This window comes from Thermobia domestica, chromosome 3 (genome assembly GCF_964235325.1).
Source record: "Thermobia domestica chromosome 3, izTheDome1.hap1.1, whole genome shotgun sequence".
Classification (NCBI taxonomy): domain Eukaryota; kingdom Metazoa; phylum Arthropoda; class Insecta; order Zygentoma; family Lepismatidae; genus Thermobia; species Thermobia domestica.
Window position 1 is genome coordinate 254419182 of NC_137456.1, and position 24490 is coordinate 254443671.

A 24490-nucleotide genomic window follows, 5' to 3' on the forward strand; every position below is an offset into this window, starting at 1 on the left:
AAATAACAATAAGTATATGTTTAAAACAAACAAGTCTTAAAAAATACGTGTGTTTAAAACAAAATGTTTAAAACAAAATCAATTGTTTAAAACAAGTTTTAATCATTTGTTTTAAACATTTTGTTTTAAACAAAACAACCCTGGTTTGAAGTATAGACTTAAAAAGTAACTTTCATTCTGTAAATCCAAAGCTGTCACCTTTCACCATCTATCAACGATTAATATATTTTGTTCATCTATTTACATAATTTTAAAGAGATGACAGGGACTGTATCACGGAAAATTTGAAATTTACTTGTAAGGAATTTTACACATTTATTGAGAGTGAAAAATGACTTCTTAAAGCAATTTCCTGTAGTTGAAGTATAAGTTTAAAGAATAAATTTCATTTTCCAAATTCAAAATTGTCACGTAAAGATTAATTTGTTCTTTTTTCGATAATTTTAAAGAGGTGGTGATAAATATAATAAAATGATCAATGCCGATTTCAGTATTTTATTTATAGTAGGGATGGCCAACTCCGGAAAGTGAAATTTCCGGAATCTGGATTCCAGAAAATTTTGGTCATCCCTAATTTATAGCACATTGTTTCTATTAAGCTTATTAGTGAATACACTAAGGATATGCAGAATACAGGTGCTAATGCACTTTTGTTCACGATAGTATTTTCCTTCCCATGGGGGAGGGGGGTAGTCCGAACAGAGATACTTCACACTTACGAGGGAACCTATCCAAGTGCAACTCTGACTTCGAGTCGAGACTATGGTCGTTGGATACCTTGTAGCAAAAGAACATAACACGAAAAGTGATACATCCTCGATCGCAACCATTGCGGAGATATAAGCGTGAAAAGTTAGAAATTGAGCTCCATACTATACATTACAAAGTCAGCTTCCGGGTCAGATTTTTCGGAAACGGTCAGGTAAGGAAACTCAGCGAATACATATCAAATTAGTGTTGGGAGCCCACCACCTTTTGAATAAAAAAAATGTTGCCCCCGGGGCACTCGCAGGGTCCCAGGCGGGGTCCAACTCAAAATTGGCAAATGGAACCGGGGGTCAAGTAGCATATTGTATGAAAGCTATTGTTAAATAAAAGAAGATAGAACAAATCTCAACTCTCTATGATGACCCTGTGCAAACGGGCAACTGGTCAAAATGTCAATACAACCTAGGTCCGCTGTGTAACTCTGTGAGAGACTCTGCAACAATTTGTTTAACTTCAATACCTTGCACTTTTAAACGTGTTTTTCTGTTTTGTTATTGTCACAACTTAACGGATTTAGAAGAGTGGCCATATATTTTCTGATGTAGGTTGTATTGACATTTTGACCAGTTGCCCGTTTGCACAGGATCATCATAGAGAGTTGAGATTTGTCTATCTTCTTTTATTTAACAATAGCTTTCATACAATATGCTACTTGACCCCCGGTTCCATTTGCCAATTTTGAGTTGGACCCCGCCTGGGACCCTGCAAGTGCCCCGGGGACAACATTTTTTTCATTCAAAAGGTGGTGGGCTCCCAACACTAATTTGATATGTATTCGCTGAGTTTCCTTACCTGACCGTTTCCGAAAAATCTGACCCGGAATCCGACTTTGTAATGTATAGTATGGAGCTCAATTTCTAACTTTTCAGGCTTATATCTCCGCAACGGTTGCGATCGAGGATGTATCACTTTTCGTGTTATGTTCTTTTGCTACAAGGTATCCAACGACCATAGTCTCGACTCGAAGTCAGAGTTGCACTTGGATAGGTTCCCTCGTTAGACCTATATCTTAGGGAATATTGAGGGGGCGCCGGTTTTTCTATTTTTCCATAGTTGGCAACCGTAGTAAAATAGCATCCTTACTTTTAATGGCCACTTAACGCAAGTAGCGTTTTGTGCAGTTATTTTTTAATGGTATCGAAATAAGCAGTGTACAGTAAGGATTATTGAAAACGCTTTGCAAAACTCGAATTTTCAAAAGGGTTTTAACTGTAGATACATCGAATTTTAAGGCAAACTATTGTCCTAACAAACTGTACAACATTATTGACGTTTAACGAAAATGTCCAAAGATGAAACATACTAATTGATAGAGCTCATTAAGCTGAACAAACTGATACAGATGTCAGTGTAAAAGCTCATGCGTAATTTTCGAGAAAATCGAGAAAAAAACCTAGTTTTTCTGAAACCAAGAAATTGGTGCTGTTCAGTATAAGCACACTTCCTATGAAACTAATATTAAAGTGTACCCTCGTCAGCCTCTTTACTATGACGCTAGTAAGACAACAGTGTACAGTATGGGCTAATGAAATGTATCTTAAAATTATCATTAACTCTTGAACTCTAGTTTCTGTTCAGACACGGATCTAGCCCGGGGCCGGAAGGGCTAGGACCCCAGTTTTTGGAGTGACAAAAATAATTGAAGCTATTACTTAATTTTGTTTTTAAAGTTTATAGTAAATTCATTACATACTCTTCGAGACGAAATTATTGGAAGTGACAACTGAATTAAGTGAACTACATCGATATAATGCATTGTTAGAACAAAAAATTGATGATCTCGAGAACAGATCACGAAGACAAAATTTAGTGTTTTACGGGGTGAAGGAAGAAGAAAATGAAGACTGGGCGACTACAGAGAAAAAAGTGTGTGATTTGTTAAGTGATAGACTGCAATTAAGAACTGATGACGAACTTATACAGAGGGCTCACCGCGTTGGAAGAAAGTGTCAGGGCAGAACAAGATCCATAGTGTGTAAGTTTTCGAGTGACAAGAAAAAGGAATACGTCTTAAAAAATAGAAATAAACTTCGTGGAACAAACATTTACGTGGATCAAGTTTACTCTTGTTCAGTAAGACAAGAGCGTAAACAACTACAGTACTATTTAATGAAAGCACGCAAAGAAGGGAAATATGCAAATATCAATTTCCGGTATTTGTATATTGAAGGGAAAAGATTCACGCTTACTGAACTCCAGAACAATGAAGAGATGTATTTCCAAGAAAAGTATTAGGTTTACATTAGGTTTTTAGGAAATTCTACAATTCTCCATTCTCCAGAAAAGTATTAGGTTTACATTAGGTTTTTAGGAAATTCTACAATTCTTTAAATTCTACAATAGTATTAGGTTTAACCGGCAAACAGATGACATACATACCAATGAATAGATATCATTGAACTGAACAAGTAGGTGAGTGCAGGCCTGCACCCATAAATCTTTGTTGGGAGATGTCCGAGGTTTAGAGGGTGGGGGTCAAATACTACAAGCCACTACATCTATGTAGTATTGAATGGGTATTATTCTGCACCCAAAAAGATGATAAGTAATTGCAACATACTTCCATCTGTAACTTCAGGAAAAAAATATTGTACTAGATTGTTTTTATGAGAGAAAGAGTAGAGATGAAGTGCAAGATCAAATTTTCATGCTCAGGGCCGGATTTAGCATTTTGGCGCCCCTAGGCCCAATAATTTTTCCACCCCCTAGTCTGGTTAAAGTTATTTTCCTAAAAACCTTTATTAAATAATTATATCAGGCCTATATGTTAATTGCTTAAACATCACTCCACGATGCAATTTTATCATTGCAAGTTTTTTGAGGAATTTACTTGGTTCTGGGCTTAACAAAATACCGTTAGTAGTTGCAGACAAAGTCCTACACATCAAACGATACCGCCTTAATGGATGTTACTAGTTGTACTGTTAGGTCATTAGGCCGTTGTCAGAGGTTTTGGTAGGTCATTAGGGATTGATAACATGCTTACGTGTGTTTGGAAAGTTGTTATGTTTCTTTTTTTAGTTGTGATGACATGTCTGTATTGTTGTAAAGGTCGTGTCCTCTTTTTCGATTCTGTATACGTGTGTGTACAGACTCTATACTGGATATTTTAAAAAAAAATAATAATGGAAATTTGAATTAAATCTGTTGATATGATTAAATTAATAATTTGTGGTAGTGATTAAATTAATATTGATATTCTCCTAATAAATTGTTTGCTGTGCAAACTCTGAACAATCTAAGATGTTTGAACAATATGTGAGAGAATAAAAGATATTCTCCTAATATATTTAACGGTTCGCTTCTATAAGAAGCTGAGAACACTTGTAGTGTGAACCTACAAATAATTTCGAAAATATTTTAAAATAAGAAGCTGAGAACACTTATAATGTGTAAAAGTTTGTGATACGTACTGGGATCGAACCCGGGACCCTTAACACCAGAGGTGAACACTGTATTGTACTGAGAATGAGCCTGGGACCGCAAGCACCAGAGGTGAACGCTGTATTGTACTGAAAATGAACCTGGGAGCCTTAGCACCAGAGGTGAACGCTGTATTGTACTGAGAATGAGCCTGGGACCCCAAGCACCAGAGGTGAACGCTGTATTGTACTGAAAATAAACCTGGGACCCTTAGCACCAGAGGTGAACGCTGTATTGTACTGGGATCGAACCCGGGACCCCCCAAGCACCAGAGGTGAACACTGTATTGTACTGAGAATTATTGCAATCCTCACATGTAAATTGGCGAGAAAAAAAACATATGTGAAACAGGAAGTGTGTGTGTATGATTTGAATAGTTTATTTATTTATTTTGTTAATATTCATCGTTTTATTGATTTGTTTATTCCTTATAGTTAACTCCGTGTTTACAACCAAGTTTGAAATACGGAGTGACTGAATTGTTGTTCCGTCTCTCACAGAAGAGTAGCTTAGAATGAACACAATTTTATTTTTGTAAATGCCATTACTTCCGGGTCACTGCCTTATACGCGTTTTCCTTTTGCTTACGTTAGAACTATGACTGATGACACACATATATAGAGTGGCAATGTACTTTCTAATTTTATTTCCGCTTAGCAATATGTACTGAAATATTTTTCCATTAACTATGATTATCACTGCGATACTTATCGGCAGTGATGAAGAAGACAGATAGAAATTTTATGTTTCTTCCCTTTTACAAGATGTTTGGACAAACACGTAAATGTATTTTTGTGGCAATATCTGATTTTGGCAATGTGAAAGTGATACATGTAAGCATTTTCCTTAATTAGATGAGAACCGCACATTGCTACAGGGGACCAATGTCGATACCCTGTCTGAATGAAATTTCTCCAGCGGTTGATGAAGTTGTAAATAAGAAATTTTTAGATTTCTTGGTGTAGCAATGAATAAACGATGTTAGCGGACATGATGACTTTATTTATAATTAATGAAATCGGGTTGAAAACCTGATGAAAACATGATGCTTGGGGGAGGGACACATTGAAATCCTTATATATATATATATATATATATATATATATATATATATATATATATATATATATACTATTGAAATAAAGTTTATTATTATTGTTCTTTACACAGTGCCATAGTGTGTGTGTTGAAAAACTTTATTTGTGTGTTTATTGTACTTTTTTCGTCAGTGATTCTAACAGAAGGAAGTCTGATTTTTAAGGTGAGAACTTTTTAAATGCTAAACTGACATGTATTATTCACTTAATTATAATGAAAGTTTTTTTTGAATAATTATTGATAAACTACACGATTTGCTTTTGAGAAACATTGTCGGGGAATAAACCTACGACCATTTTGTAATCATGCAAGAGGGATAAGATTTCAAGTGTTTGCAATCTATTACTAAAGTTATTATTATTATTATTATTATTATTATTATTATTATTATTATTATTATTATTATTTCATTCTTTCGCTTCATTAGAAGCTCATTGTAAAAAATATCATGTTCGAATAATATGTGAGAGAGAATAAAAGATACTTTCCTAATATATTTAACGGTTCGCTTCTTATTAATTTAACCTCTCGTAATAAATTTACTCGAACACTTACAGTGTGAACCTACAAATAATTTCGAAAATATTTTAAAAATTGCGAACATATTAAAAAATGTGAACCTACAAATAATTTCCAAAATATTTTAAAAATTGTGAACATATTAAAAATGAATATACGGATATGTTTCCCTTAAGAACCGCCATTATGATTTACCAAAGGGCTAAAGACGGACCATTTACTTGTAGAGTTTTATTTGCTTAATTATAGGATGCTTAATTACAATATGTTTGATTCATTTGTTACGATTTTTTAACTGTTATACCGATCACTTTAAATCAGTTATACCTAATATATATATATGTACGTTGTACAGATGTTACTTGAACTGTTTAAGTAAGCTTATTTGCCAATAGATGGCATTCTACTACGCTTTGGTAATACAACTGATAATCTTTTTAGGAACGCAAATGTTTGAACTAAGACTAGTATTTGCAGAAAGAAATGTTTTAGTTTTGGGGAGGAGAGGGAGCGCTTTTCCCCAACATTATCGTGTTTTAATAGTAAATATTACTGAATGTTAGTTATTTGCGTAGGTGGTATCCACATAACGCATACAATAGCTTTAATGTTAAGAAAGAAAGAGAAAGGACGGACCCCCTAAATATATTGGTTATTGAACACTGTCTTTTGATTTGAAAAAACTTGTTGTGTATCCTCGAAGCAAAATGAAATGATGTAGTCCTATTTGTAGCATATTCCTCAATGAAGGGGCTTTTGCCTGTCAGATAGACTGCCTAGATTTTAGCAGTATTATAGCAAAAGGAAATTATGTACTCCTATTTGTAGCATGTTCCTCAATGAAGGGGCTTTTACCTCCCAGATAGATTGACTAGATTTAAACAGTATTATAGCAAAAGGAAATTATGTAGTCCTATTCGTACTATATCCCTCTAACTAAGTGGCTTTTGCATACCAGATAGATTGCCTAGATTTAGCAGTATTATAGCAAAAGGAAAATTACGTACGACTATTCTAGCACGTAGCTATAACTGGCGGGGGCCCTTTCTCTTAGTTACAGGCGACCCGAGATTTAAACAGTATTATATTATAGCAAAAAGAGAATTATGTACGAATATTTGTAGTATAACCGTATAACTGGCGGGGTCCCTTCCTCATAGTTACGGGATACCCTAGATTTAAACAGTATTGTATTACAATGGAGCGGATTGAAATTATGTATTGGTATTCCTAATATGTTTTTACAATTGTGTGGTTTTTGCCTCCCAGATAGACCATCATAGATTTTAATAGTATTGTATTACAATGAAGCAAAAGGAAATTATGTACGCCTATTGTAGCACGTAGCTATAACTGGCGGAGCCCTTAGTTATAGGCGACCCTAGATTTTAACAGTATTATAGCAAAAGGAAATTATGTACGGCTATTTCTACCATGTTTTACCAACTGATACCGTGTCTCCCATTAGTTAGTCCCTACAATTGCGGTTTTTTTCTGAATAGGTAATAACATGATGATAATTATGTTCAACTGAAGGACCATATGTGTTGGTGGGTCCCCCTTAGGGATTTGTAATATAATGAACGTATGGTGGTTTACTGATAGAAGAAGAATCAACTATGCCCTCACAAACTGTTTTATTAACAGAACACAACTGCGAGAAGGGTTCTTGGTACTTATTTAATGCTATCAGTAGTATTTAATGGATAAAAAGAAATATATATCATACTGTACCTTTAAATATATATATATATATATATATATATATATATATATATATATATATATTCAGGACTAGTAATAAATACGTCAACACGGTGCACGGAGGTAAACTAAACTAAAGTTAATTTAAAATTTCTCCGACAGATGGCATAGAACCACAATTTTCTATTATAGTTGATTTTGTATTAAAGTAATGAAAACAAATGATTAGTACGGGGTTATTCGATGAAAGAAAGAAAAAATAAGTATAGAAGAAGAAATGTAATTTTACTGTTTTAATATGGTTATTGAAAACACATACACAATCTTATTTTTGTTTCTTCTTGAAAGAATATTTATAAGTTTAAAATTGATATAGAGATGCATAAGAAAACCGATATACATTTCGTTTGTTCATTTATGACCGATTCAAGGTTTGAACTAGAGACAATGCTTATATGAAGCGAACTTAATCATATATTTTACTTTTAATAATCACTTTGTTTGAGTTTGTCCGGGTGGAAATTTGATTTATATACAGTGAAAAAATAACTTAATTTGTTTAGTCCGTCAGATTTTTGAGGGAAATGGCGTCAAAGATATATTCAAATATTGCAGAATACATTTGAATGTGGGGGAATATTTTATAGCTAACTGGATTGGAGTGACATTGAATAAAACCCGAGATTAAATATAATGCTTATTATTGAAAATTAATTTTCAAACCTTTGCAGCGTTGTTACTGTAGGGCATTTAAGGCTGATTGCTTATACGCGTAAGCGCACCCGGGATTTGAACCCGAACGCCGCTGTTAAGGTAACGTTGCTTATACGCGTAAGCGCACCACGAATTTGAACCCGTACGCCGCTGTTAAGGTAACGTTGCTTATACGCGTAAGCACATCCGAAATTTGAACCTGCACACTAGTGATAGGTTCACGCGGGAATTAAACCCGCACGCCGCTGTTGAGGTGACTTTGTTTAAACGGGTAAGCGCACCTGGGATTTGAACCCGTACGTCAGTGTTAGATTTACGCGGAAATTAAATCCGCATTTCAATGTTAAGATGACTTTGTTTATGCGCGTAGGCTTGCCCGGGATTTGAACCTGCACGCCAGTGTTAGGTCTATGCGGGAATTAAATCCGCACCCCGGTGTTAAGGTGACTTTGTTTATACGGATAGGCTTGCCCGGGAATTAAAATTGTACGCCCTAGCACAAAAGGCAATAACATTAAAAAATTATGACATGCGAAATTTGTAGATGAGATGGCAAATATGTTTGCAGTAAAGATGGTAGCCTTAGTGAATACGGTACCATGGTTTTGTTTGCACCAAAGGCAGAAGCATTAAGGGGTTAGAACATGTCGAACCATTGCAAATTAAATTGTGATTCACTTTAACAAAATGCGCCAGCCTTAACGTGGAACTTTTAGGATACAACCGGAAATTGAATTCGGGTACGTTAGCACCGTTTATTAAAATATACGAACATACTGTAAGATTTATTAATAGTAGCTTAATTTCAGTTAACCAAGGCGTTCAGCAGCATTGATATATGAGACATGAACCTATTAACTAACAATTATTGGAAAAATAAACTTGAAAACTTCGAGACGTAGGCTATCGCTTAAGTTAAATTGATTTTGAGTTTGTTGTTGTTTCGTTCAGTAGTATGGGCATATGAGACGTATACCTACATAAAGTGAATTGATTTTAAGTTTACTGTTTTGTTCAGTAGCATGGCTATATGAAACTAGTATTTTACCACCACCGGAAATTAAATCCGGGACAGTTTGTACGAATAGCGTGATTATTAGCGTTAATCACTATGTTAGGCTACACAGGAGCGCTAGACTTGATTTAAGAGTGATATTTTTCTTATAGGTTTTCAGAACAAAAACTGAAAATTAAACATATATCTCACACAGATTTAAAACTTTGACCCATAAAATTCCCATCGAAAACCAAACATAACTTCTTACATGTCGGTGAAATTTTTGTGACGTTTACCCCTTTAAAATTATACATAAGTTGTCCAAGTTAAACAATGTAATTGAGTTTGTGATTAGAGCAATATAATTTTATTAGTGTTGATTATAATTGATTTCATTCTGCTGAAAATAAGTTGTACTAATAATATTTTTCTTTATTTTACTTTAGAAAGATGGTTCCAACACTAAGCACTTCCGCCGCTGCCTCCTCCTCCTTCTCCTCCTCCTCCTCTTCGTATCGCCACATCCAATGGTTTAATAAAATGGAGGAATTATTGGATGTGGCCGAAGGCAGAAAAGGAAGAAGAAGAGAGGAACAGAGGAGAAATAAGCAAAAAAGATACAACCCGGTGGTGGTGGTGGAAGAACAAGTACCCCAAGAAGTATTAGTAGTGGTAGAAGAAGAAGAAGTGATACCAGTGCTACCAGTGGCGGAGGAAGAAGAAGAAGTGGTACCAGTGTTGCCAGTGGGAGAAAATGTAGAAGTCATACCAATACACGAACCAGTGGGGGAGAGGGTAAATAACAATGATTTGTTACTATTAGAAGATGGGGAGGACGAAATGTTAATAGAAGCATATAATAAATGGGAAAGACTTGAAAAAATCAAAAAACTTAAAGAGAAACTGCGGCAAAGCATTTCAAAATACCTGTAAATAGAAAAAAAAGAAAAAATGTAAATAAATCATGTTTTTTGGGTAAAGGGTAAATTTTGAGTTTCCTTTCCTTTCCTTTGAATTTTAAACCTACCTAACAAAGGTCATAAAATGTCTAACTTTTTTTTTCCGGGTCATATTGAACTTATAGATACCTTTTATTAAGAGTAACGTTTCGAAGCATAGAAAAGATATTTTCAGAATAAGAATTGTTGTTAGATTTTTTTTAAAAAAAACGAAAAAAATCTTTATGCTTTTCAGTACGTTGCACTATTCAGTTAACAGTTACCATTGAAGAGTTTTTTAAAAGCAGGAAAAAAATCTTTATGCTTTTCAGTACGCGGCACTATTCAGTTAACAGTTTCAATTGAAAAGATTTCAATTTTTTGCTGTCATAACTACTTTGATTTCCCTCCAATATCAAATTGTACTTGAGTTTTCCTTTTATTTTTAATCAACATACATAGTTGTAGGGTGAAACAAGCTTAATGAGATATTTACTGGTGTCCATAAATAAGAATTAAATCAACATTTTCGCTTACTAATTAGTTGTTGCTATTAAATGATAGTATACTGAAAGAAAAGTCTGAATTTTACTTTTGATTAAATCCGTTTAAGATGAGTGAATGAATTTATGTTGTTTCGTTTTATAAAAGCTCTTCAAAAAGTATATGATGAGAGTGGGGAAAAACGGGCGAATGTTGAGAAATTTTATGCAGACAAGATAGAGAATTTGAATACTTTTTCTTGTGTGAACACTAAAATGTAGTTGGTAGCAGGGAACATACAATGAAATCAGTTTTTATTCCTTGAATAATTAACTAGGTATTTCTTTTGGGTTTGAAGCTGTGGATTTGCGAGCCACGGCATTTTATATGAAAATTGTGCAAAAAACACGATAATATCCAACTATCTAAGATTAATATAGATAAAGGGTTTCACTGTAGAATGACATGTATGTTAATTGGCATACCATTATCTACTTGGATTAAAGAAAAAATGAAACGGAGTCCCCTACACTTAGGTCATGAAGATTTGTTGTATAAAAACTCTTAGACACTTTATAAAAAGCAACCCTGAGAAACACAGATACAGAGTGTTTACCCATTACATAATTCAAAACTTGATACTTGTGGTGAAAATGTTCAAATAATTGGAGCATCCTAGGATCGACCCCAAACAGCAAAGGTGAGCGCTTTACCACTAACCCACCGCAATCCCCAAAGAAGAAGAACTTTATTTCAGTTTAGATACTTAATGCTGCCATCAGAATATTTTCTTTGTGCAGCACGGAATCGAACTCTGAATAAATGTAGAGATTAAATAGCAAATTGTCTCTTAGAAATAAAAATTACTTACTTACTATGGTATCTGTGTACGCTTAATTATGAAATTATTTTGAATAATAAATGAAATCTATGAGTTCCACGATTATGTCGGATCACTTTAGAAAGGTTATGAAATTGGTGGAATGAAGAAGAAGTGGGAGAACACGTTGTTTGTCCAGCACAATTTATAAGAAATAAATCCAAACTTAATGTTTGTCATAAAAATGTTGAAATAATTGATGCAAGCGGTAATCGAACTAGGGACCCTAAGCAGTGGAAATGAACGCTTTACCACTGAGCCCTTATGGCTCCGCTATGACAAATGAAATAATTGATGCAAACGGTAATCGAACCAGGGACCCTAAGCAGTGGAAATGAACGCTTTACCTTTGAGCCATTATGATCCTATAATGATAAATGAATACCTAATGAAGAAAAGTCTAACTGTAGGAACCAACTAGCACTGAAAAAACATTGAAACTTTGTCAGGATAGTAATTCTTCTAATTTTATTTTATTGGATGCTCAAGGAAATTGTATTTCAAAAGTGTTAAAATTGAATGTGAATCATTGGACTGACCTGTTATGAAAGAATAAAAGTTTGGTCTCGATAAGAAAACAATAGTGAACTATTGCTAACGTACTTATAGATTTATCATCAAATCTTTGAAAAACTTTGAACAAATCTTTTCTGTTTTGAACAGTACATAAGTAAAATTAACGAACAACTGTGTGTGAAATAAGTAAGATAAATACATACTAAAAGATGGTTGTTTTCAAGAACTTGAACTGAAAATTGTTTCTACTGGCCTTTTTTAAAAAAAAACAAGTGGTTAAATGAAATGATAGGAAAAGGTGGTGGTGGTGGTAGATTAAGTTTAGTTGACCTCCCCTTTGAACAGCAATGGGGTATTTTATATATATATAATCTCACAAAGTTATTGTTCGTGAAGAAAAGTGTAAATAAAATGATTTCCCACAGGACTATGGTCTGCCAACCCCGATAGCAGGGACGCTATCCGCTTAGCAAAGAGGAGGAGGGTCATGTTGGGAGATTGAATCTAATTCAATACAATAGAGATGTATAACCTAACGCATTGATATAAAAAAAACTGTTTGAATAAGTAAATGTTCTTTGAATATATGTCATATAGACAGGAAAAAAGAATACAGATAAATAGGAAATAAATCAATGATTACTTGTACAAATAAATTTTACTTTCATGAAACTTCAGACATAAGAAGAAGTTTGTGAAACAGTTTATTCTCCTTTGCCATTGCAAAGTTGGTGTTAGTTTTTTTCTTTCCTAAGCTTTTAACATATAGCCTACCTAATGAAAATTCACAGGAATTTCTAGCACTGATCAAATACATGATGTAGGCTTCAGTTTTAACATATATTCACAACTTACTACATGGATTGTCTACAAGAATCCTTAACATTTGCCGAGTTTTCGATAGCATTTGTTCCTCCCTATTGTACGCGATACTTTATCTGTAAACATATTTAGCGAAAGTTTAATAACTATTGTCTCATGATAACAACTGTAATAAATTTTTCAAGTGTGGAGTATTCTGTAGATAAGATAGCAGCACTCGTTGCTAAAAGTTGTCACAAAAGGAAGTAATCTAACATGTCTTAAATGTAAAATAACCAAAAGTATATTTTAAAAGATTTAAAAGCATTATTTATCGATACGTTGGAATCCAACAGGCTAATTAAAAAACAAGCAAATACAAAGGAGCTATTGGGGTTCAGGTATCGTGATTTCTAATTATTGCTTTCAATGTCAATATATAGAAATTCAAGCACGCGCAGTAAACGGTCTGGGTGACTTTGTCGGTTGTAAAACTGATGCAAAGATGAAATATTCAAGTTAATTTGGATAAAAAAGAATAGTATCTAAAACTAATAGGGGGTGGGAACTATGAGTTTCAGGTCTACCTTAAACTTGTTCAAACCTGTTTTCATTGGTTAATTCAAACATGCCATTACATCCCACGGTGAAAAGTATAAATACCGCGGTTAAGAAAGCTACATAAGAATATTCTTGTACTGGTTGTAGTCGATGAAAAGATTTCTTCTTCTTCGTATGGTGGTCAATGAAGATATTTGTGCCTAGTGTTTTTTTATTTTATTTTAGTTTGATCGCTTCTTATTAATTTATCCTCTCGTAATAAATTACTCGAACACTTACAGTGTGATTATTTTATTCGTTCGTGTTATTTAAAATAACACTCGTTTTTAAAATTAGAAAGTCGTAAAAGCAACTACGCTGTGAACTATTATATAATTCGTTTACTTTGTCGAACTGAAAAATGTCTAATGCTGAAAACGTATTGGTCTGTTTCTGCGATAATGTTCACATAACCAATCAGTGCTTATTAAATGCTTTTCAAATGTGGGAATCTAAAAGAAGAAGTATGCTTCTTTGCAGTGGGTGTGCACGGGGATTGAAAGACGCAATAAACCATGACTGTATTCTGTTACATAAAAATATATTGAAAACAAAAGTACTAAGTGTTATTACGGATATGAATATACAAGATGAAATTTGGTATACGTTTCAAAAAATGCACGACAATACTTTTAATAAATTAGAACAGTTTTTTTCATATATATGATGATGCCATTCATAATGATACATTTGTTAATCAACTGATAGAAATATTTTTGCAGAAAGATTTTAAGAAATTCTTAATTTGGAATAAAAACCAGTGATAGTGATAGTGTTTGTGATTGAAAAATATGAAGAAATAATAGACGTATGGATGAAAATGTTACTCTTCTGTAGGTATATTACATGTACAAACTGTAAAAAGGTACAATTTGCCATGATTTTTTTTTTCTGTGAACGTTACAACTAAATCTTACTCAAGTAAATATCTAAGAAAAAAATAGTTACTGTGTAGTACAGTGCAGTGCAGTGCTATCAAACATTTCTTCAAATATTTATGTGAATGAGTTGAAAACTAATTAACACAATACAAATTTTTAAAAAATCGTGTAAAAATCAATATAAACTAATGAAAGATGTTTCATATTGCTGAATAAATGAAGACTTTATACAAGCTTCAAATTGCTGAATAAATGAAGACTTTATACTAATAATAATAATAATAATAAATCGTAGATTTTTTTATTGTACTTTTTGCAACAATAATAATCGCAAAAGCTCTCAGCTATCAAAAGTTTACGGACACTAGTTACCACTTGGTAGTGATTATCTTTGTACAATAAATATATTTGCTTACCACCCTTTTATTCCAGGATACATTCCATGTCATTTACGACTATTAAGTTTCTTTTCAAAGACAGTGATTTGGTACTTGGGTGCCAGGTATTGTTGAAATTTTTCACATCGTCAATAGTACATCCATTTTGATATTCAATAGTAACATTAGCATCATCACACAAATCCTTGGCTTGTTTTTAACTTGTATACTTGAGATCGATTTTGATCGGCCCTAGCCTTCCCGAGAATGACAGCCTTAGGAAGATATTAGAAGTTTCTTTCCATAGGGATGGTACACTTTTCCAAAAGAGTTGTATATTCCTCATATTTGGCCGATCCACGGGTTCGACCCCTTCCCTTGCGTGGATTAACAATATGAATCTTAAAATCCGCCTTTTTCCCAAAAGAAAATGTTCATTACTATTTAAAACATTTTCAACTGTATGTAACAATATATCGGGGTTTAATTCCTTTTTAGGACGCCATGTTATGTACATTGTTTTAACTTTAAGGTAGTGCTCTCGATAGTTATTCCTATATAGGTGTTCTTGTTATCATCTTTGATTGTGTTGTCCATTACAAAATCAAACAGATCTAGTACATATTTTTCCGGGTCTTCGATTCCATACACTTAATGGTTATTTCTGTCCCTTTTAACCCAAAGTAAACATATGTTTGTGATATACTCGTTACTATTTCAAATTCTGATGCACCCATACCATCCATTATCTTAGGTACTTCTTGAAAACCCAGTTTAGTTCTTAGGTTCCCCAGAACTAGCAGAACTTGGTCGTGGTAAGCTTACCTATTAGTTTAGCATTGTCCTTAAGAAATAAGTCAGCTGTTTTACCTGCTGCTTGAACTTTTTACAAGCCTAATTTTTTATATCATCTTTGCGGAAAAATCCTGTTCGATATAAATTAGAAATATCAGCAGCGGTTTCACAGGTTGCCAAAATAACATCCTGTCATCCTTTAAATTGTTTTAATAACTCTGTTAACATTTGATAATATTTTTTATTGGGTACACGCACCCCCTTGGAATGATAAGTATCTACCAAACACTTCCAAAAATCGTTTCTACTCAAGACTACGTACATGCACCCATTGCTATGAAATTTATCTAATATCATTTTCCATCTGTAGTAAACAACTTTGGATGCCTCATATCCGAAGCGTTTTGCCATGATTAACAACTGAGCTAGTTCGTTTTCACTTGTAGAAGTCATATGTAATCGAAATAATGTATTCTTCTTCTTCTAATGAAATAATAATAATAAAAAACCTATAAATTTGTCTATTTCCCACCCTCTTTTATTTCATCGGTTAGTTCACCCAAATAGGGCCCTAATGTAAGCGGAGATTTCTCATCACGGTGTTGTACAAACATTATGCTGTCCGTGTCACAGTACAAAACATTTTTAGGTCCTACTGATGTCAATAGGTCATACAGTTTTAACCGCGCCCATGACGTAATAAACGCCACAAGAACAACGTTTGAGAATTTCCATGGTTTGTTCTTATTCTCCGTATTGTGATACGTAAGAATAAGATGTTTATCTCCAATGGTTAATACGCTTTGTACTTCGTATTGTGGTGCCCATAGATAATACAAAAAATTTTTCCAGTGTGTCAACAATCAGGAATTGCAACAAGTCCGTTCTTTGTCCCCATTTCCCATAAAGCGAATTGAGGAATACTTTAGCAATATACCTCAGACTCGGGTTCGTTCTAATATTTCTTCGTCTAAATGTATGCCTTCGTGGGCATGATACTCTTTAATGTATTTATTTTCGTCTCCTTTGGTGTTGCACCAAGCAGGAAATCCTGAAGATTCCTGCTTCATTTGAAGGAAAGAATTCACATAGTCTTTAAACAAACTATCTGAATTACTAAGATTGTAAGCACATGAATTAAAATACAATCTTGTTTTCTCTGATATCATAATTTATTTATTTATTTATTTTTCAATATATATATATATATATATACGTATATATATATATATCGTTTGTTCCAAGATTGCTTTAGCAAACACTAAGTGTTAGTAAATGAGTTACAAAGTATGAAATTGTTAATATTATTAATTTCATCCCTAACAAATCACGTACATGTCTATTATTACATATAAATGTTCTAATGATATAATAATGCTATGAAAAACTTTATATAATCACACCTGTTTCTTTTCACGATGTATTTAAACATTCCAATATAAATTCCATGCGTGCGCATACTCGTACTAGATTTTCGCGCATGTCAGATGTATATGTATACTAGTACTTGGTCTTCGCGCATGTCAGATGCGTATGTATACTTGTACTTGTTTATCGCGCATGTCACAATATAATATAAAAGCACGCATGCGTATAGCTGTAGTAAATCATATAAAGGGGGTGATACGCTGTTACAATGTACAGTCAAAAGCAATCTGTTTTCACAGGTAAAAAGCAAAAAACAAATTCTGGTTCTTCATCTCATAATAAGAAACGAAAAGGTGAAATTGAAACCAATCTTCCTTTATTGCAAAGTGAATGTGTAAAATCTAAATACATTTCACCACGTGAAAAACGTTTTCAACTTGAAAAACAAAAGAAAATTATTCTTGTACATCCAAATGATCCTGACATTCCTGAAGAAGACGCTGAAAGATATAGGATTATTTATCCAACACAGGAAATTACCATAGACGATGCTGTGTATAGACGAGATTTCAGATACAAATGAAATACCCTTTGAAGAGGAAGTTGTAGTAGTAGTAAATCAAAATACAATTTCTAATGATATTCTGATATTTAATGCTGTGAAGTGTGGTTGTACTCCTAATGAAGTAAGTGAAGTATGTGTAAAACAGTTACTAGAAAAATATAAACTTTCTGAACCACTACTTTGTGAAGGTTGTGCGAATCGTAGTGAGAAAGAAACTGATCATAAATGTGTGAGTGAAAGTGATGAAGAATTAAATACTATTGTGTGGAATTTCCTAATTAAGAAATCAACACGTGATCAAATATTAAAACAATATCTAAAGATACATGTGAAATATATAGAAGTAAACATTATTCCCCATCTTATAAACAAATTTAATTATTCATATCAAGAAATCACGTTTAATGATTATCATATTTCTGACTTAAGAAAAGCATATCTTGAGCACGATAAAGATGTGTATCAACAATCCAGACTGTGAATACCAATGTCGTTTCCTAAATACATATGACAATTGCGAATATCAACGTTCTTCTTTTTCTATAAAAGAACAATGTGTATTAATGTGTATTGACCGTTGGAAACCATCGCGAGAACTTTTGTGTTATGGGTGTTTTCAAAACAAGAGCAAAATAGAAGAACACGATTGTACTTTAGACTATGATATGTTATGCTATAATGCATGGCGTACAATGGTAAGCACACAAACTTTTGATGATTTATATGAAGAATTTGCAAGAGTGCATTCTGATACTGAAATTGATGATTGGGAATTTACATGTGCATTATATAACATTTTATTAAACAAAGATAACATTCAGTTAATTACAGAGTTATTCTTACAAAAAGATTTACATTATAATATGCATAAGAGATAGTAATAATGGAAAATAAAAACTCTTCTGTTAATCAATTACAAAATAATAATAAAAACAATGTGTATAAATTAACAAAAGCAAGTGATAAAAGACTTTCAGCAATAAACTGGCCAGTATGTAATTGTGCATATACTAATATAAATATAGATTGTATTAAACAATATATCAAGGAATGTATCTGTATGTAAACTATATATATATATATATACCTTATTGAAATTTGTAAATAAATTTTTTTCTCATTTATATTACATGTTTTATTTATTTCCTTACACATCTTATATATTTTACTTCAACCCGAAAAATTTCAATACACTTACAGTGTAAAAGTAACCTATGTTTCAAATATGATTTACAATTTATACGTAGGGAAAAATTCTTTAAAATTTTTTTCATGAAATTAGAACTTTAACATGTGCATATAACAAAAAATCCGTATGTTATGATTCGCCTACATAAAATTTGTTTGTACATTTTATATTGCATGCATGTGAAAAAACTTTTCACATTTTTAGTTTACGGTTCTGCATTTTTTAGTTTGCATTTTCATTTTCGTAACTTGCATTTCTAAAATTTTGAAAATTACATTTTCGTAACTTGCAGTTTTTTTCGTTTGACAAGTTGTATTTCCACGTTTGACAAGTTGCATTTTCATTTTGAAAATTACATTTTTCGTTTAACAAGTTACATAGTCACTTTTAATTTTATAATATAGTTATAATGAAGCGTATCTTTTACCGATCGCTTGGTACACAAGCTCAAAGCAGCTACGCTGCGAACTTACAAAAATTTTCTTATTTTTTATTGGTTCGTATGCCAGAGCATACTCGTAAGAGCAGCTACGCTGTGAACTTACAAAAAAAATTTCTTATTTTTTTTATTGGTTCGTATGCCAAAGCATACTCGCTAGAGCAGCTACGCTGTGAACTTGTAAATAATTCGCTTCTTGCAGAAGCTCAGAGGAATTACATTCCGAAATATTAATTACTTATTCTCTCGTCTGTTACACAAACTCGTTTTTTTAAAATTGTAAAGAGCAAAGTTCATTTGAGAACTTGTAAATTAGTCGAACACTTCGTGTGATTATTTTATTCGTTCGTGTTATTTAAAATAACACTCGTTTTTAAAATTAGAAAGTCGTAAGCGCAGCTACGCTGCGAACATTTAAATTCCTATGGAAAGTCGTAAGAGCAGCTACGCTGCGAAACTTACAAAAAATTTTCTTATCTTTTATTGGTTCGTATGCCAGAGCATACTCCTAAGAGCAGCTACGCTGTGAACTTGTAAATAATTCGCTTCTTATTTTTATATTCTCCTTTCTTATCTTTTACCGATTGCTTGGTACACAAGCTAAGAGCAGCTACGCTGCGAACATTTAAATTCCTATGGAAACTCGTAAGAGCAGCTACGCTGTGATTATTTTATTCGTTCGTGTTATTTAAAATAACACTCGTTTTTAAAATTAGAAAGTCGTAAGCGCAGCTATGCTGTGAACTTGTAAATAATTCGTTTGCTGTGCAAACTCATTGTCAACTTTAATTTGATCGCTTCTTATTTTTATTGGTTCGTATGCCAGAGCATACTCCTAAGACCAGCTACGCTGTGCACTTGTAAATAATTCGCTTCTTGCAGAAGCTCAGAGGAATTACATTCCGAAATATTAATTATTTATTCTCTCGTCTGTTACACAAACTCGTTTTTTAAAATTGGTGTTAATTATTTGTTTTTGAAAAACACTTTTCGATATTTATATCACGTGTATGTGAAAAACTTTCTGCACGTTATAATTCGCGTTTGTAAAATTAGTTTCTGCATGTTATATTGCATGTATGTGAAAAATTTTTGCATTTTGTAAGATAAGTATATAAATCATACTATAATATTACTGAGTTTTTTAAATTCGTTATTAAATCAGTTTCTGTTTTATATATATATATTCTCCTCTGCCATTGCAAAGTCGGTTAATTTTTTATTCTGAATATATTAAAAATTTGTGTGGAACTGAACAATCTATGATTGTGAATATAATAATAATAAAAATTCTTGCAGAAACTCGTATTTAAATTCCTATGGAAACTCTTCTTATTCAAGCTATGTTTGTTACACAAACTTTGAGGAACTATGTTTTTAAAAATCGCAAACTTGTCAATGTAAAATACTCATCAAACTTTTAAATACTTCAAAGTATTAGTAAAAATCAAGAAAAAATATAAAACAGTCATCAAATACTAATTTTAAACGATTTTCGAAAAAAAAGTAAACGATAGAAAGCATAAAGGAGTTTCACCTTATAAAAAATGTCAATGATACCTTTTATTTAGGAAAGTTTTAATATTAAATAAGAATCAAGAAATAAAATTCGTATATATTTATTTCGGTAATATTATATATATATATATATGCAAGCAAATAATATACAAGCAAATAATATACAAGGAAAATAATAATAATATATACAATCAAAATAATATACAAGCAAAATAATATACAAGCAAAATAATAATATTACATAAAAGTTAGACAATATATACAGAATCACCGAAAATTAATATTTCTTATTCTTTGATAGTAGAATATCTACTAATTCATTCAAATATCTTGGGTTTCTTATTAATTTAAAATATTCTTCTTCAAATATGTTTGTATTCATATACATTCTATGTGAGTTCCCAAATATATTATAAAGTTCTTTTCTCACATTTTCTTTAATAAAAATTAACCATGTCTCGGTTTCTAAAGCTTCAATGTCCATAAAAATGCAGCGGTGAGACATTTGTTGCGGACAGTCAAAAAAACAACCCTCACACAATAACACAAATTAGGGTTCCAATTTAAAATAGTGTTTTTGATGCACTTTTCATCCACAAACACTTGTGTACACTTACACTTTTCTTCTTCGTTCTTCTTCTTCATTGATAAGTCTAAGGGCGCCGTTTGTGGTGGTGCTGCTGAAGGTGTAACACTTGCATGTGGTGTGTCGGATTTACACTCGTCCAGTTCATCAAATAAGCGCAAAATTTCTTCTTCCTCACCTTCACTAAATAAGTCAGGTGAGGGTGCTCTTTCTTCTTCTTCTCCATCCTCCTCCTCTTCTTCAGTAAATAAATCTGGTGATGGTGTTCTTTCTTCTTTACTTTTTAGTGCCCAGTTTAAAGATGGTGGTTGAATGTTTTTTGACGTTCTTACTTTTAATAATGACGAGGATGCTGGAAGTACTGATAAAGATGTCCTCACTCCAACAGGCGATGATGGGATTAATACTGGATCTTCTCTTAAGTCAATGATTTCTTCCTCTATAATAATCTCTGAGGATACTGGCGAAGCTGGAGAAAAATACTGAGTTTCCTCGTCAATAAATATATCTGGTAAATCTCTCGCAGTTTTAAACGTTTTCCTTGGAGATTCTACAAAGTCAAACGAAGAATCCCAATCTAACTCTTCGCACAAGTCAATTTCTCGCTGTACTTGACTCTGAATCGACTCCATGATGATACTATACCAGTCTTCTCTTCATACCCAATATATAAGCAAAACTTTATCGATAACATCATATCACGTGGTACTTTAAACATTTTTTCAAACAGTCCTACCACGCCAATTAAAATATTTTCACATGTACTTTTCCAATTCTCTATAGAATTTTTATAAATATAGAAATAGAAAACATGTTCTCATATAATCTTTTAAAATATCAACATTTGGTATTTTCACGTTGGTAAAATCATTCCCCCATTTTACAATGGCATTCATAAGGCGTACTATTTAATCATCTGTCATCTATGTGCAAAGAATAGATAAATCACGTGTAAATAAATAGTTTACATGCTTTTAAAATAAAATCTGTTATTTACAACTTCTATTATTATTCATGTAAACAAGACATCGACCCTACATACACCAACATATTGTCCACGTAAAATAACGGATGCCACAAACTATCTTTGTATTTGCATTCATTCATTCATTCATTATTATTACATTAATATAACAATCTTCTATTGCAATCGTATTTAACATCCCTTCATGTTTCAACACGATCATCATTCAATAGGTGAATGTTCTTTTGCATTCACGTTCAATGACCTCATATGTTCTACCATTCGTAATGTAAAACTTTCTTTGTATTCATTATTAACAAACTATCATAAAACTTGATTTTTTATTAGTCTGTCTCCAACCTGTGATGTTTATCTTCCACGTCCCCCAATCTTTTTTTATGTTTTCGCCGACATCGCCAAAGTTATTTTTATTAGTTTGTCCCCAATTGCTGATGTTCTACGTGTGCAATCTTTCTTTTATGTTTTCACCGACAATGTCTTTTGTTCATCTACCACGACACCAAAGTTATTTCTATTAGTCTGTCTCCAACCTGTGATGCTTATCTTCCACGTCCGCAATCTTTCTTTTGTTCACCTACCGCGGCGCCAAAGTTATTTCTATCAGTCTGGCGGTATTCTGTGATGTTTACCAAACGTGTCAACGGTCTTCCTTTGTATTTGAATTCAAGTTTTAGCAACGCCCTGCAAGCACACATCATCACTCCTACCCAACCGGTTTTCCAAAAGCGCGCGAAAAGTTCAGTTCATGTCTTAAGTTCACCAGCAAAAGACGTACGGAAACCACGCTCTGTATATGTACCATCATAGTGTATCGTACCGTACACGAGCTTTTACCACGTTCACCGAGTATGATCACACAGTGTTCGAGTAATAATTACGATCCGACAAATTATAAAGTCCCGCATGAATAAATATTTCCCTCCCATCATACAGTGTTCACCTCTGGTGTTAAGGGTCCCGGGTTCGATCCCAGTACGTATCACAAACTTTTACACATTATAAGTGTTCTCAGCTTCTTATTTTAAAATATTTTCGAAATTATTTGTAGGTTCACACTACAAGTGTTCTCAGCTTCTTATAGAAGCGAACCGTTAAATATATTAGGAGAATATCTTTTATTCTCTCACATATTGTTCGACAAATCTTTTATTCTCTCACATATTGTTCAAACATCTTAGATTGTTCAGAGTTTGCACAGCAAACAATTTATTAGGAGAATATCAATATTAATTTAATCACTACCACAAATTATTAATTTAATCATATCAACAGATTTAATTCAAATTTCCATTATTATTTTTTTTTAAAATATCCAGTATAGAGTCTGTACACACACGTATACAGAATCGAAAAAGAGGACACGACCTTTACAACAATACAGACATGTCATCACAACTAAAAAAAGAAACATAACAACTTTCCAAACACACGTAAGCATGTTATCAATCCCTAATGACCTACCAAAACCTCTGACAACGGCCTAATGACCTAACAGTACAACTAGTAACATCCATTAAGGCGGTATCGTTTGATGTGTAGGACTTTGTCTGCAACTACTAACGGTATTTTGTTAAGCCCAGAACCAAGTAAATTCCTCAAAAAACTTGCAATGATAAAATTGCATCGTGGAGTGATGTTTAAGCAATTAACATATAGGCCTGATATAATTATTTAATAAAGGTTTTTAGGAAAATAACTTTAACCAGACTAGGGGGTGGAAAAATTATTGGGCCTAGGGGCGCCAAAATGCTAAATCCGGCCCTGAGCATGAAAATTTGATCTTGCACTTCATCTCTACTCTTTCTCTCATAAAAACAATCTAGTACAATATTTTTTTCCTGAAGTTACAGATGGAAGTATGTTGCAATTACTTATCATCTTTTTGGGTGCAGAATAATACCCATTCAATACTACATAGATGTAGTGGCTTGTAGTATTTGACCCCCACCCTCTAAACCTCGGACATCTCCCAACAAAGATTTATGGGTGCAGGCCTGCACTCACCTACTTGTTCAGTTCAATGATATCTATTCATTGGTATGTATGTCATCTGTTTGCCGGTTAAACCTAATACTATTGTAGAATTTAAAGAATTGTAGAATTTCCTAAAAACCTAATGTAAACCTAATACTTTTCTGGAGAATGGAAAATTGTAGAATTTCCTAAAAACCTAATGTAAACCTAATACTTTTCTTGGAAATACATCTCTTCATTGTTCTGGAGTTCAGTAAGCGTGAATCTTTTCCCTTCAATATACAAATACCGGAAATTGATATTTGCATATTTCCCTTCTTTGCGTGCTTTCATTAAATAGTACTGTAGTTGTTTACGCTCTTGTCTTACTGA